The sequence below is a fragment of the Triticum aestivum genome, chromosome 7A (assembly GCF_018294505.1).
Source record: "Triticum aestivum cultivar Chinese Spring chromosome 7A, IWGSC CS RefSeq v2.1, whole genome shotgun sequence".
Lineage (NCBI taxonomy): Eukaryota > Viridiplantae > Streptophyta > Magnoliopsida > Poales > Poaceae > Triticum > Triticum aestivum.
Window position 1 is genome coordinate 687,746,693 of NC_057812.1, and position 8,228 is coordinate 687,754,920.

The following is an 8,228-nucleotide window of genomic DNA, read 5'->3' on the forward strand; positions in this document are numbered from 1 at the left end:
AAAGAGGGTGTGCTATACCTTTGCGCCGGCGTCTCAGTCCGGACTACATTCCTTTTTACCCCACGGGGCCCTGCGGCCCCTCGTTGGCTAGCCGCCGTAGGTTCGGCCTCCCGCCTCGGAAACCTCCCCTGCAAAACACGGTCGTTGTCAGGAAAACTGAAATGCGTGAGAATGGATTCCTTCTCAAGGGGATGAGACACCGCTCTCTGTTACCTGGGAGTCCGGAATTAACCCTGGGTAATGAGCCGTATTGGCCACCAAGGTATTGTCCTTGCTTAGCTGATGAAACACCCCGTCGATCAGCTGCACCGATATGTCCGGATCCTCTTCGGAGTCCGGATCAAGGGACAGTTCTGGATCCTCGGGCTGTGGGGGACGGCTGTTTATATCCTTTACCTCCTGACGCAGTTCCTGCGTTGAAGTCGTTAGACTACATACTTAATCATGGGAATATAAAACGGATGGGCAAGCACAATTGTCCACTTACCCAACTCGGAGGGTTGTACATAGTAAATCCGCCCTGCGGGTTGACGCGGAGGAATTCCTCCTCTTCTCCCTTGTACAAAGAGGATAAGATCTTTACTAGAGTGGCAGCTGAGGCTGGCCCCTTACGACCATAACGGGTGGCGTCATCCTCCCAGTTAAAATCCCACATGGGGTGGCCTCTATATTGAAGCGGCTGCACTCCCCGCATAATGCATGCGGCCATGACTCCAATCATGGTTAGTCCGGAATGAGCCAATAGTCTTATCCGGCCCATCAGGTGAAGGACATCCCTGTCGCCTTCTTTCTGAGAGCTCCGCGGGCGCCAGCTTAGGCGTTTCTTTAAGGAAGCACTGTTGAATTCGGGGAGACCGACCCGGATAGGATCCGGCAGCGGGACATCATCTATATAAAACCATTTTGAAGGCCAGTCCTTGGACGCCTTCTTTGGGGTTCCGGATAGATATCCGGTCCCGGCGATACGCCACACTTCGGCTCTGCCCACTTGATATATAGACCCCTCTTGAGAGTGGGGCACCAGGCAGAATAACCTCTTCCACAACGCGAAATGAGCCTCAACACCCAAGAATAGCTCGCAAAGGGCGACGAAACCCGCGATATGCAATATAGAGCCGGGCGTGAGATTGTGCAGCTGGAGGCCGTAGAACTCCAGAAGCCCACGAAGAAATGGATGAATTGGAAATCCAAGTCCTCTTATTAGATAAGGGACAAGGCACACCCGCTCTCCTTTGGAGGGATTGGGGGTGCTCTCCGCTTGCTCTCCGCCATTATAGGTGGCGAGTCCGGCTCGGACCGGGACCATATAAGCCTCAGGGAGAAATCCCTTGGCCTGAAGCGACACTAGCTCGCTGTGCGGGATGGAGCACCTCTCCCAGTCTCCAGGTTTAGGACTGGAAGGGCGAGAGGAGGAGCTGCGACGGCTGGCCATGTTGGAATGGACCTTTGCTAGAGGCGCTCTAATGATTACTCACGGAGAGGAGAAGGTGTGGTTTGGATCCGAATCCCCATCCCATTAAATAGGCGTCTCGTTTATGCGGCTATGGGTGTGAATGTCAAAACACCCCAACTTTTCGCATTCGTTTGACACGTGGAAGACGGCCATTATTGAGCGTGGAAGCCAAAGTGCGCTACATTACAAAAATCGGACATTATTTAGCAGGTACACGGAATTTGGAGAAGAACCCGCCTTGCAATGCCGAAGACAATCTGCGCGCCGGACTCGTCGTCATTGAAGCCTGGTTCGGGGGCTACTGAGGGAGTCCTGGATTAGGGGGTGTCCGGGTAGTCGGACTATACCTTCAGCCGGACTCCAGGACTATGAAGATACAAGATTGAAGACTTCGTCCCGTGTCCGGATGGGACTTTCCTTGGCGTGGAAGGCAAGCTTGGCGATGCGGATATTTAGATCTCCTACTATTGTAACCGACTTTGTGTAACCCTAACCCTCTCCGATGTCTATATAAACCGGAGGGTTTTAGTCCGTAGGACAACTTCATCATACAACAATCATACCATAGGCTAGCTTCTAGGGTTTAGCCTCCTTGATCTCGTGGTAGATCTACTCTTGTACTACCCATATCATCAATATTAATCAAGCAGGACGTAGGGTTTTACCTCCATCAAGAGGGCCCGAACCTGGGTAAAACATCGTGTTCCTTGCCTCCTGTTACCATCCGGCCTAGACGCACAGTTTGGGACCCCCTACCCGAGATCCGCCAGTTTTGACACCGATAGTTCCCCTTTCTTTTCCGGAGTAGGAGAGAAGGAAAGAGGGGGAGAGGGAGAAGGATAAGGGGGCTGCACCCCTTGTCCAATTAAGACCAGAGGGGGGGGCGCCTCCTTCCTTTTGGCCTCTCTCGCCTATTCCCGTATGGCCCAATAAGGCCCAACACTTCTCCCGGTGAATTCCCGTAACTCCCCGGTACTCCGAAAATACCTGAATCACTCGGAACCTTTCCGATGTCCGAATATAGTCGTCCAATATATCGATCTTTACGTCTCAGCCATTTCGAGACTCATCATCATGTCCCCAATCTCATCCAGGACTCCGAACTACCTTTGGTGCATCAAATAACATAAACTCATAATATAACCGTCATCAATCTTTAAGCGTGCGGACCCTACGGGTTCGAGAACTATGTAGACATGACCGAGACACGTCTCTGATCAATAACTAATAGTGGAACCCGGATGCTCATATTGGCTCTCACATATTCTACGAAGATCTTTATCGGTTAAACCGCATAACAATATACGTTGTTCCCTTTGAAATCGGTATGTTACTTGCCCGAGATTTGATCATCGGTATCTCAATACCTAGTTCAATCTCGTTACCGGCAAGTCTCTTTACTCGTTCCGTAATACATCATCCCGCAACTAACTCATTAGTTACAATGCTTGCAAGGCTTATAGTGATGTGCATTACCGAGTGGGCCCAGAGATACCTCTCCGACAATCGGAGTGACAAATCCTAATTTTGAAATACACCAACTCAAAAATTACCTTCTGTGACACCTGTAGAGCACCTTTATAATCACCTAGTTACATTGTGACGTTTGGTAGCACACAAAGTGTTCCTCCGGTAAACGGGAGTTGCATAATCTCATAGTCATAGGAACATGTATAAGTCATGAAGAAAGCAATAGCAAGAAACTAAACGATCATCGTGCTAAGCTAACGGATGGGTCAAGTCAATCACATCATTCTCTAATGATGTGATCCCGTTAATCAAATGACAACTCATGTCTATGGTTAGGAAACGTAACCATCATTGATTCAACGAGCTAGTCAAGTAGAGGCATATTAGTGACACTATGTTTGTCTATGTATTCACACATGTATTATGTTTCCGGTTAATACAATTCTAGCATGAACAATAAACATTTATCATGAAATAAGGAAATAAATAATAACTTTATTATTGCCTCTAGGGCATATTTCCTTTAGGATCATCATAACTGTGCCTATTTTATCAATTGCCCAATAATAATTTGTTTACTCACTGTACTATGCTCAGGAGAGAGATGCCTTTAGTGAATGCTATGGCCCCCCGGGTCCATTCACTTTATATATACTACAGCCTTAAAAATACTTGCTGCAATTTATTTACCCTTTTATTTTATCTATCCACCACTATTAGATTTAAGCGTTGCAATTAATGAGTACAAGGGGATTGGCAACCCTCTTGCCCGCTTTGGGTGCAAGTATTTTCTTTGTGTGTGTGCAGGCACTACTTACATTTGTTTTTGTGGTGTCTTCTACTGGTTCTATAAACCTTGGTTCTTAACTGAGGGAAATACTATCTGCTACTATACTATCTACCGTGGTGGGCAAAAATTGCCACCCGCCACTAGTAAATTCTTACCGTCTTAGCCGTGGGAAAAATGTTTCAATGGCGGACATGTATTTGTGACCCGCCAATGCTAGGCCGTTCTGTAGTAGTGTATACTATTATGGAGTTTCTGGATCAATTATGCAAAACTTGTGCACAATGCAACTTCCTGCGCAGTGGTGTAGGACAAAAGTTTATGAGAGACATTTAATTAGTTGCTCACTAGTCTGCGCGATATGGTAGACAAGTTAGGACTATGTTGTCTTTCTTTCAATTTTAGTTTGCAATATTTCATAATTCTTCAGTTTACTTTAAAAATTGTAATACCTTTGTGCTTGAGTAATATGTTTTCACCCGGAAATAAATAATTTTGTTATTAATACGCTATTCTGCTAAATTTGAAGAACCAAAATAGTGTAGAATATGCGTCAGTACGAAAATATGATGCCAATAGTATTATACAATGTATTCAATCATCAAAGTATATATCTGCCCCCATGCACGTGTGTGCATGTGTGTGTGAAAGCATGATACTAAAAAATTACACATGTCATAAATTAGTTGGATGCATGGTTGGTACTGATATAAAGAGAAAGCAACAAATCAGATGTGGATATAATGCTCACGAATGCACATAATGCCTGCTAAGCTTTTCACATAAAAACGAGTTTTTGGTTTCTATGGTTTCCATCTAAATGACTTTGTTTGGCAACGCTGTCCACACAGATGAAGCTTTCTGCAATTGAGCTTTTAGGATTTTACACAATTGGTTTGTGTGGCAACAACCAAATCTATTGCCAAAAGTGGCATATGTGATTTATGACAAATAAAACAAAAGATACAAGAAAGATGCAATTTTAGGTTTTTAGTGTAAGGCTAGCAAAGCTTTTGACCTAGAAACTATGTTATCTAGTAACCTAGCACCAAATTCAAACACCTTGTTGCTTCTACATACCCAGCAAGGCTGAACCTTTCAAGAACATCATCGGTTCTCCTCTAAACTTATCTGAGACACATTACACAATGCAAGTAAAAGACCTCTAGATGTGAGGCAGTACTAGAATGGACTACATTTGCAATCATTACCTGGAATAACCCAACTGGACATGTACCTACAACCACTAGTAATTTCATGATGCAACAACATCATGTACATGAAAGAAAAATAAGGATATGCTATATGATATGCATACTGCTAATCCAAGAGATAAGTACTACAACAGAATGCCCCAAATATTATTATAAAAACGTTTCATGTTAAGACAACTAATAACTTTGCAATTCAAATATATATGGTCGTGCAACGGTTGCTGCTCTACATTTTTTCAGATTATTCTTATTGAATAAAATTAATATACGGAAGACCGTCAGTACTTTAGATATCACCAGACATGTGTTACTATAGTTTTCTATACATTTGGATACTTCTAGTACTGTTAAGAGTGATATGTACCAAAATTCATGGCCGCGATCACCCGCGAAATCTTGATAGAGATTAATGTTCATTTCGCCTTCAAGACATAAACTACCAAACCCGTCGGGGATTTTATTGGTAGTGGCCATTTAAGTTCAGTTCTAAAGGTTACAACAAACTTTGTTCATGATATACTACAACAACCGCACGCTTGGATGACATCAGAGTATGGACTTTGATTATTTTTCAGCGTCCTTCGATCCTTTATCCTGATTTCCTGAATTTGGAATTTGCATATTTCATACTTATTCACTCTGCACTAAAAATTGTAACAACACTGGTGTTTGAGCAATATTTTCTCTCTTCACCTCAAAATAATTATCTCAAACGCCACACTAAACAACATATTGATTAACTAATGGAGTAAACTGATCACATGATTTGTACTCAAAATACATTATGGTAACATAAAACAAGAGTGCACCCACACCAAAACAAAACACAAGACAAGAGTGAACAGATTACATGATTGGTAAAAGGAAACTACATGATGATAAACAACACCACAGTAAAGCCATTACATGGCAGCGACACACGAGAACAACAATGAAAATACATTTGTAACTTATACTATGATAGATAGATTCAGATTCGCTCTGGATATATTATGATGGCACAAGACTATGGGATCTCGGTGCATATTGCGCACAGCCGAGGCTAAACAGTAGGAGAATAAGAGAAATACCACGGCTTGGTGAAATTGTCATCAGTCCCTTCTGTTGGAGCACTAGGAGTGATGGGAACGACGAACAGCTTGGGCTTCTTGAACACCAGGTGGCAAAGACGGAGCACCTAGGGGTTCCCTTGAGGAGCTTAAGCAGCTTTCGGCCTGTGCCACGATCTGCATCCGTCGGATCGGCTATTGTGGATGTGGAGCAGGTGCCTGCGCCAGCTACAGGCCGAGACGCGCTCGTGCCGGAAGCGGCCTGTGCAGGAACGGGTATGAAGGCACCGGTGGGGTGTCGCCGGCGGGCGCTTCAAAGGGGAAGGGAAATTAAACTACCAGCTTGGGCGGCGGTGGAGGCGGTGCTGTGGCGTCGGGTGGAAACGTAACGACATGAAAGAGCGGTGCGTCGTGACCGTGACTGCGGTGCCTCGGTGCAGAGATCACCTCCTTAACCAGTCTGGCCGGCGGAGGGTAGGAGAAGTTGAGCTTTGCCTTTGCGCCCTTCAGCTCCCTAGCCGCGAGGTTGTACGCGCACGCGGTGACCTCGGGGGACTGGTATGTCCCCAGCCACAACAACGTCTTCGTCACCGGGTGCTTCATAGTTGCGGCGAACTTGCCATCCCCCTTCTTTCTCACCCCAGTTAACCTGCTGTTTGTACCCGCCGCTGTGGCTGCCATGGCGTCTACCACAGTCGAACGGAGGTGGATGCCTGGTGTGCAAGAAGATGGGGGTTTAATAGCGGGTCACCAGCCGCCGGCATCAAGCCATGCGTTCGCGTACGTACGTTTCGGGCTCACAGGAACCACGCCGCCTCGCCATCAGCAAAGAGTGGTTATTAACCCTGACAAAAAAATATATATCATGGCGTGCACGTATAGAACCGCCTTACAGCTTGCATTGTTCCTTTTCACTTTTGTTTGGTTGTATTTCGCTTAGCATATACTGTTATACACACACTGCTTTCTCGCTGATTAACATAACAAAAGATATATGCGACGGCCTGTACGTAAAGCGGTCAAGCACACTAGAACAGCTTTCATTGCTGATTTTACTACTTACGATGGCGAGTCCTCGGTCGAAAAGCGCCGCATACGGGCACGTTACACGTCAGTCAAGCTTATCATCTGATGCACCAGATGGGATGAGACCTAGATTATGTGGGCTTAGCTGATGTGAACCACACTTTTCTGCTGCTTATACATGTATTGTGTGAAGTTTGTCTTTTCTTAAACGGACGTTGCATTTTCTTCTAATGTATTTCTTTCCAACGTGGTTAAGCACCAATGTTAAGTTAGAAATTTATCGGTTTACAGAATTTTCAAAATAAATTAGTTTTTCTGATAAAAACACATTTCAAGTCAGATTGTTAGATTAATATTAGGTATCTCCAAAAAGTCTTATAGCATTGTAGAGTTTTTCAAGAATAAAGACTTTCGGGTATCTTCAACGCTATCCCCTAAAACGGACCTATTATCCAACCACGACAGTGATACACGAGCAAGCCATCCAACCCTATCCATCAAACATCCGATCACATTTTAAACGGTATTTGAAGAAACCGGACGATCATTTAAACCGGACCAATTTCATGACATTTTAAACATATTTCATTTAACAGAAGTGTACATGACATTTTTTTAACATAAAATTTTAGCTTAGTCGAAATTTTTGCCAGCCGTCGAAGCGTCCATGTTCCATGTCCAGCATCTTTGCCGGTCCTGAGCTCTGCGAAATGAAGCTGCTAGTCGCCGGTGAGGAAGAGTAAGACATGGGCCACGGACATGCCCACAAGGAGACAGACGTGTCCGTCTCCCATGTGCTAGTCTTCTTTGTCGAATTCCGCCGCTTGGACGTCGCGGACGTCGCTGTCGTTGTGGCTCGATGGGAACCGCGGGTGATAGGAGCTGCCGATGTTTCCGTTCACAATCGCATAACCCGCCACGTCCGCCTCCTTCGTGTTTGCGTTGCATCCGTCCCCGCCATGATCTCCTTGACGCTGCGCGTCTTCGACGCCAGTTCGCGATGCGGAAGAGAAATTTCTGGTGGAATTGGAGGCTCTGATTACCAGATGACACGGATCTATAGTCTAGGCAACTGGATTCACTCTTGCGGGCTCGAATCAAGGATACAAGTGTTTAGGGTTCCTAGAAGAGGGGGATCGGGATGAGAGAGCCAGGGAAGGAGGAAGATACATCGCCCAACGGCGCCGCAGGTCTGTGATCCAACGATACCCTAGCCAGTGGCTTGTCTC

The 8,228-nt window shown here is 45.4% G+C and overlaps 1 pseudogene; it reads right to left on the reverse strand.

Moving 5' to 3' along the window:
* Positions 1–5,789: 5,789 nt before the first annotated feature.
* On the reverse strand, positions 5,790–6,654 carry LOC123147968 (dehydration-responsive element-binding protein 2D-like; annotated as a pseudogene).
* Between the last annotated feature and the right edge of the window lie 1,574 nt (positions 6,655–8,228).